Below are 8,676 nucleotides of genomic sequence, written 5' to 3' on the forward strand. Positions count from 1 at the left end.
ACTAATCACTAAATTGTTGAAGCCTTTAACAGATGTGTAACAGATGTGTAATGACTTAATGCCGCAGTTTAATGACAAGTAAAATAACTCGCAGCTAAAATGTATTTTACTTTTTTACTCTTTTTTTCAAAAAACCACTGAATTATTGGTGCCTTTTAACTAATATCTACAAGTGACTGTTACAGATTTAAAATGGGATTTTTGAACTTCCTGTATTTAATAACAGACAGTGAACATATGAAGGCACTATTTTCCTAAAAAATGTCAAAAGCACCTCTTATTCTACAATTTCTTTCTCCAAGCTGACACCCATTTAAATGACATTTACAATGTTTTTGTAATATGTTATTGTCTAATTGTGGTAGGAACCTGCTGTGCAAGTGTAAGGAGCTGGGATGAGGTAAACAATAGTGTTTGCATTAAATTAATTGAAAGATTTTCTTTTCTTTTTTTTTACAAAAATGGGCTTGTAAAAGCTTCACTTGTGTTGTTGCTGATGCATCATGGGATTTCATTACCTTTTGAATTCAATTATTTATCATTTACAATTAAAGAAACTGGTCTGCTTGCAAAAAAAGAGTTTCAGGTCATTTGGGTTGACATAATAATAATAAACTACAGTTAATCACTTATGACAGACAAGGGATCAATAATTCACACCACTAGTGTCAGTCACAACATTATTAGGTCCCTGGCAAGCAGATTACTGTCAACCCCAAACTTTTAATGCTCTATTGAGTTATTTCTTAGAAATTAGAGTCCAGTACAAATGATATCAAGACTGGAGGGAATATCCGCTCTTTTAGTTAGATGAAGTTCAGACAGCAGAAATAGCATCCTTTGATCCTTGCAAACCTTGTTTACCTTATATGAAACTACTTTGGGGAAGCTGTGACCAACTCCTACCAGGAGTGACCTCATCCAGTGATGCAGACACCTGGTTCACCTGTTTGGTGGAGGACAGTGTAGACGTGCATGCAGATTTGCACACCTGGGTGGAAGTACATCTTCTCATCACCTCCTCTTCATCATATTCAGCCCTGGCGTTGCGTGTATAAGACACGCGCTTCATTAGCTGCCACTTTCCCCCGTCTCTTATTTCCAGAGACATTACCTGCAGAAAAATCACGGTCTTATTAATATAACTGTATGAACTGAACTATTGGCACAGGTATCGGACATGAAACAGCGTCAGAAGTATTTTGAATGTGATTGGATGATTAGTCCAGTGTACCAGAGTTCATCAGCAGCAACCTGGCTGTCACCTGACATCGCAGCTAGTGAACGTCCCTCCGCAGCAGAAAGACTCGGTGCACCAACATGGCACTTTTCCAACTATTACTGAGTTTGGGCGCTAAGGCGCTTTTACTCTTGCTCGTTTTTCTTGTCGTGGCCTTTCTCGGTTACTGCATGTATATCAAACATATCCATATGAAATACGACCACATACCTGTGTCAAAGGGGTGGTTGCATAAAGTTATGGTAATACAATAACCCAAGTCCCCAAGGAAATACTTTTCAGTTCTTCGAGGGTGAGCAGTACTTAAAAACCCACAAACACAAAGGGCGCAGCAACAAACATTTATTTTGCAAAGACTGTTAACATAAAATCAGGGTGGGGAAAATGTCTCTTAAAATGGGAGAAATGTCTCTTAAAATGGCCAATCCTTAAAAGGCAAGGGTTATAAACAAACAGTCAAAGTCAATCCATTCAGGGGCTCACTGTCTTATTCAAAGACTGTCCTCTAGCGCCCCCTCTTGAATCCACAGCAGTCAGCCAGCACCGTCTCCCTGATGGCCATGTAGTCTCTGTGGATGAGGGACCAGCGGGTCCTCATGATCCCTCCCACGCGTGTGGCGGCAGGATGGAGGCGGCAGAGCTGCTGCAAACGGCCTCCACCAGGCGGCTGCATCCGTCCAGTTTGCAGGGCCCGAGTTGAGTCGGAGTAGCAGCTGGAAGACAGTGGAGGTGAGACGCTGTTAAAATACGGCAGACGGCAACAGGAGCACCAGATCAGTTTGAAGTGAAACTCACCGCTGGACACTTTCCTTCCCAGGACAGGAAGTGTTCTTCCTAGGGCTGGGGATCGATTCAAATATCAAGAATCGATTCGATTCCGATTCTTAAGATTCAGAATCGATTATCACAATACGATTCGATTCGATATTGATTTGGGTTAGTGTTATTAAAACAGTTTTTTGAGCTGTTGCATGAATTATATGACTGTAGTTATGCAGAATATTACTACTAGTATTATATTGAGATTCAACAGCAAGTATTGCAGCTAATGATGCTGTAAGGACCAATCAGCTCCCAGAATGCTGATAGAACTGCTTTCAGAAACATCGTGGGTCAGAATTATCAAACAGATCCAGGGAGGAAACAGAGGAAGAAAGAAATCGCTTTTATTTTTTCCCCATTTATGAGAATTTGGTTTTTAACATTTATGTAAATGTAACCCCAAGACAGTATATAAAGCAAAGAAATATAGACAATTTATGCAATTATAACTGAAAACTTCCTTTAAACATATTTAAAGACAAAAACATGGCACCAGTTATTCTCGTGTCCAACAAAATATTCCTTTTTTGGACATAAACAAAAAAGTACCAAAAGTTGTAATTGAAAAACAAAAAAAACAAAAAAAAAATTTTAAATCGATTTTTAGACATATGAATCGATTTTTAGGAATTAATATGAGAATCGATTTAAAATCGGAGAATCGCTCTTTTCAACACAGGCCTAGTTCTTCCCCTTTGCTGCCTTGAACCCTTGGACTGTCTGTCCTGGTGTCTGGACGGGTAGACGACTCTCCGCTTGTCCTGCTCTGGCAGGCGTTGCCAGAGCGCGATGAGCCTGTCTACCCGTCTCTCTCCGAGCCCCCGGAGACTCCTGGCTTCCACCAGAGCCCTGGCCAGTTTCAGGACGTGCTGGTATCCCGGCTGGCCCTCAGGACCCTGGACCTCCTCCTGAGGAGGAAATGAACAAGAAAAAGACCGTTGTGAACAAATAAAACCACATGATATTAAGAATGCTGTTTGCTTCTCAATCATGCAGTAGATCTTCTGCACCACCGTACAATGTTTTTTGTCTGTTACTGTAAAGTCAGTTATGAGTGTGGTGTTACCTCAGAATCTGAGGAGTTCAGAGCAGGAGTCCGGTTTCCAGGGGTTTCCAGAGGTTTCCAGAGGTTTCCAGAGGCTCTGGCAGAGTCAGGGGCGGCTTGACCCGATGGCTCAGACCTGGGTGCCTTTAAATCACATAAGAATGAAGGAGAGAGAGAGAGAATGATGACTGCAATTAAACACAACTTACGATCATTCTTGCCGCCATTATACAGTTTAGACTGAAAACGAGCAGACAGAGTGTGTGTGTGTGTGTGTGTGTGTGTGTGTGTGTGTGTGTGTGTGTGTGTGTGTGTGTGTGTGTGTGTGTGTGTGTGTGTGTGTGTGTGTGTGTGTGTGTGTGTAGCCCAGGTATGAGAGACGACATGCCGGTGGGAGCGTGTGGAAAACAGTGTGCATGATGACAGTAAGACAGACAGCGTTACAGGTTTTTAGTTGCTTTCAGTGTGCACAGTCAAGCTTAAGTTGTCGGCCCTCAAGTGTTTTATTTTGCTTAATAAATTTCCACCGCGTCGCCGCGTACCGTAGTGTCTGCGTCGATTTAACCGGCCCAAACTCGGTCATTTTACAATATAAAGTTGGAAAAACACCATGGTTACTACAGGTGGTCATGTTCCACCTGGTTTAACTAGTTATTGGAAAATATTGTATATGTCCTTACTTACCGAAGGCGAGACGAGAATGCCGAGACGGGGAAACCCTACAAAAAGTGAACCCAAAATTGGAACAAATTCGAGCTCTGATTGGTCGACTCAAGCTTGATTCTCGAAATGGAACAACCCGGGCCTGTGATTGGCTGGTGGAAATTGGAACAACAAATGGAACAAATGGAACAAATGGAACAGAGAAGAAGGGTTTCAGGGGGGCGCGAGTGGATCATGTCGGTGCCCCCCTGCAGCAGAGGCCTATAGCAGCATATCTACCACCAAGCTATATTTGAGACTAACTATTATAGTTTTGTTCTATAGCTGCAGCTATGACTACTGACTCTAACACACTACTGTGGGTGGGGAGCTGTTGACCTCGACTGGGGACATCGTCGGATGGTGGAAGGAATACTTCGAGGATCTCCTCAACCCGACTGACATGCCTTCCACTGAGGAAGCATAGGGTGGGGACTCTGAGACATGCTCATCCATCACCCAAGCCGAGGTCATTGAGGTGGTTCATAAGCTCCTCAGTGGCAGGGCACCAGGGATGGATGAGATTCGCCCTGAGTACCTCAAGTCTCTGGATGTCGTAGGGCTGTCTTGGTTGACACGCCTCTGTGACATCGCATGGAGGAAGGGGACAGTACCGCTGGAGTGGCAAACCGGGGTGGTGGTCCCTCTGTTTAAAAAGGGGGACCGGAGAGTGCGTTCCAACTACAGGGGGATCACACTTCTCAGCCTCCCCGGGAAAGTCTACGCCAAGGTACTGGAGAGGAGAATACGGCCGATAGTTGAACCTCGGATTCAGGAGGAACGATGCGGTTTTCGTCCCGGTCTTGGAACACTGGACCAGCTCTATACCCTCCGCAGGGTGCTCGAGGGTTCATGGGAATTTGCCCAACCAGTCTACATGTGTTTTGTGGATCTGGAGAAGGCATTTGACCGTGTCCCTCGTGCCATTCTGTGGGGGGTGCTCGGTGAGTATGGAGTCCGGGGCCCTCTATTAAGGGCTGTCCGGTCTCTGTATGATCAAAGCAGGAGTCTGGTTCGCATTGCCAGCAGTAAGTCAGACTTTTCCCGGTGCAAGTTAGACTCCGGCAGGGCTGCCCTTTGTCACCGGTCCTGTTCATAATTTTTATGGACAGGATTTCTAGGCGCAGCCAGGGGCCGGAGGGGATCCGGTTTGGGAACCACAGGATTTCGTCTCTGCTTTTTGCGGATGACGTTGTCCTGTTGGCTTCATCAGACCGGGACCTCCAGCATGTGCTGGGGCGGTTTGAGGCCGAGTGCGACGTGGCAGGGATGAGAATCAGCACCTCCAAAACCGAGGCCATGGTTCTCCACCGGGAAAGGGTGGCATGCCTTCTCCGGGTGGAGAAGTCCTGCCTCAGGTGGAGGAGTTCAAGTATCTCGGGGTCTTGTTCACGAGTGAGGGAACGATGGAGCAGGAGATTGACAGACGGATCGGAGGAAGTGTCTGGGGTGAGGAAAGTCTGGGCATCTCTGCTGAGGCTGCTGCCCCCGCGACCCGGGAACGGATAAGCGGCGGACGATGGATGGATGGATGGATGGATGGATGGATGGATAACTAGAGGCTTCAATAAACACTAACTAGAGGTTTACTAAGCACTAACTGGAGTTTTACTAAACACTAGAGATTTTCTAACACTAACTAGAGGTTTATTAAACACTAACTAGTTTGGTTGTAAAGGTGGAGGTTCAGCCTCCTTAACCCAAACTGGAAGTTGTTTCCATAGTAACGGTTCCCGGTAGCAGAAGACCCGTCATCCAAATCTACATTTGGAACCTCCAAATGTAGGAACTACGAGTAAACCTGCACTCTGAGAACGGAGAACTCTGTTAGGAACATACGGCACTATCTTGCAAATATTGCGGAGCTAAGTCGTCTTGGGCTTTATACGCAAGTAATAACATTTTGAATTAGATTTTGAGTTTTACGGGGACCAATGGAGCGACGTTAACACTGGAGAGACGTGGTCTCTCTGATTCCTGTCAGCACTCAGCTGCTGCATTTTGGATCAGCTGGAGCCTATTCAGCAAATTACTTGGACATCCTGCTAATGACACATTACAGTGACCTAGTCTCAAGGATACAAACGCATTAGTTAGTGTTTGCACGTCACTCTGCGAGAGGATGTTCCTAATCTTTGTGACATTACGGAGAGGGAAAATTCTATTTTACAAACCTGATTAATATATGCATGAGACCATCAGGAATAAAGACGTGAGAGATGATCCCAGTTTAGGAGATTTAATACATCGTTAGCAAGTGGATCAAACATACATCAGGCGCCTCGATGCAGGAGTGACACCGAGGAAAAGCTGCATAGTATTTTTGAAGATCACAAAATGATGAAGACTAAACACTAGGATTCTCATAAACAGCCCCGGTGACCCCAGAGCTGAGCTTTCAGAGACAAAACATCCGTCTGCTGCTCTGTACCCAGGCTAAGGCTAATGTTTCCATCACACACAGCTGATTTATTGATCTGTGGATCGGACAGGCAGGTCTTCAACGTTTTCATATTTCACCACTTCATCATCATCTTCATCTTCATCCCTGTTCACCTGTGGAAACATACAATGTTCTTGTAATTCATGTTTTCACCACAAGAGGGAGATAAAGATCATATTTACATGATAATGGACAGTTCTTAATGGTTCCTATGAAATTGATCTGCAATTATAAACTCTTTTACTATCAATATCTGAATAAAAACCAGAAAATCCTCCATTAATAACATTTATGAAAGTTATTAACCGAAAACCAAGAATAATCAGCAGCAAATGTTGATAGAAATTAACAAACAGGAAACATTTGATGAACCTGGATATTTCATACATATTTATATTTTAAAGGTAGATATGTATAAAATATTTAATATTAGTGAAGATACTCACATACGGCTTCATTGGCAACTGAACATCTGGAACATAAAATGTTAAATTCTTAGAGTTAGTTGACAAGATTACACATTTATTATCTTTATTCTGTCATTATTATTAATAATAATATAACTTCTGATTAACTTGTTCATTAATAAGTCACTTTTGTTACACTTTCAGTGATGCTGGAGGGAAGAAATAGTTTATACTTCCTCTTTTCTCTACATGTGCAGCTGTGACGTCTTCTCTTCAAGTCTAGTTTAGGTCATTTTATCCTGCATTAATTCTTTCAAAACCAGCCGAGGAAATCCAACATCTCAGACCCTCACTGACTCTCAGATCCAGAGGATGTTGTCCACCAGTCTCCACGCCATTTTCACAAACAATCACATCTTTAACTGCTTAATTCCAGTTTAAGAAAACGTAGTTTGTTGATTTTGTTTCAGAGTTTAACTCAATCTAACTTCAGAAACTAAATAACAACCTGACAGGCAGGTCAAACACACCTGTTTGATTTTTGGGATTGTTCATTTTAACTTTTATCCTGTAAATGATGAGAAACGTAGCGATGTTGACCAGAACCACCATCAGCCCCCTGACCACCAATCCAATAATCAATCTGGTATTGATCACACTGGAATCTGGAATCAACAAAATGGACAGAAAGTCAATATTAACATATACATTTATTAACAGATACCTTGAGATGAATCATCTCGTTTTCGAGGGGATCCAACATAAAACATAAAACACTGTACAAATCAGTCACATACATAATACATAATACATAAGGCTCTCACACAAAAACCCGCCCACACACCAGTCAAGACCTACCACACCCCAAGAGCACAAGTAAACACTGCATGTAACATAGTAATAACAAGAAGAACAACAATATTAATAATAGTCATTGTCATCATCATTATTATACAATATATGAAGAAATAGATACAAATAACATTTTTTAGATAAAAATAAAATGATAAGGCAATACAACTAGAGGCAACTACATGGTTTATTGAGATTGGAGAATAGTGAGTTTTTAAAGAGGTGTAATGAATTAAGTTTTCTTATATGGGTAGTTTGTTCCAATCTGATGGGGCTTTGAACTTAACAGTGTAGAGAATCCTTTCGGGACCTCCACATAATATTACGTTTTTCCTACCCCACATAGTCTAAGTTTTTCCTTCATCCATGGACTTGAAGAAAAACACTGGAGTCAGGTTTCGGCTGGTGTTCCGTCCAAATACTGTGCAGGCCTTTATTGCAAGAATTACAATCAGAACCACACACAGGAGAGCCGGCAGGGTCCCGGTAACCAACTCTGAAATCTTGTAGATTTCCACTCTTCTTTTATACTATCAAGGGGCCTGGGGGCCACACCCCTCAAACAACCGTTCATTTTTTTAAACCTTTAATCACCCTCCCCTGCACCTTTTATCAACAACAGGTGTCGTCTCCGAGAATCTCGTGTCTTCCCTTAGAATCTTGAGACCATTGAGCACTCAAGGGGAGGATTCCCCGAGTGACACTTGTTATTACAAATTTTGGTGTAAATTGCTCAAACAAGGGCTATCTCTAGACACCTGTTGTGATATATGACGCCCTTTATACCCAGAAAAAGGGGAGATAACTTTGCACACCAAGGACCAAATCCACAAAGAATAGATTGCGCCCGCAAATAGCGCTGTGAATTGCGCCGCATTTGTGCCCGCAATTTGCCCCGCTTTAAGGTCCTATTCACAAAAGATTTTGCTCTAATGATATGCCGACGCAAACACGCCCATAAAGTTATGCAGCTGAGTGCAATTTTCCCTTGTCTGAATAAGTGAGCGGAGCTGTTTCCAGCAGGCCCGGTTCTACGAGGGTGCATAAGCATGCATTGCACCCTCAGTTTATGTGTTTGCATGCTTAGTTGAAAAGACGAAAAGAAAACTGACAAATGCGCGCTTGTTAAGCCTGATTTATGGTTCCGCGTTAAATCGACGGCGTA

This window comes from Cololabis saira, chromosome 18, assembly GCF_033807715.1.
Source record: "Cololabis saira isolate AMF1-May2022 chromosome 18, fColSai1.1, whole genome shotgun sequence".
Lineage (NCBI taxonomy): Eukaryota > Metazoa > Chordata > Actinopteri > Beloniformes > Belonidae > Cololabis > Cololabis saira.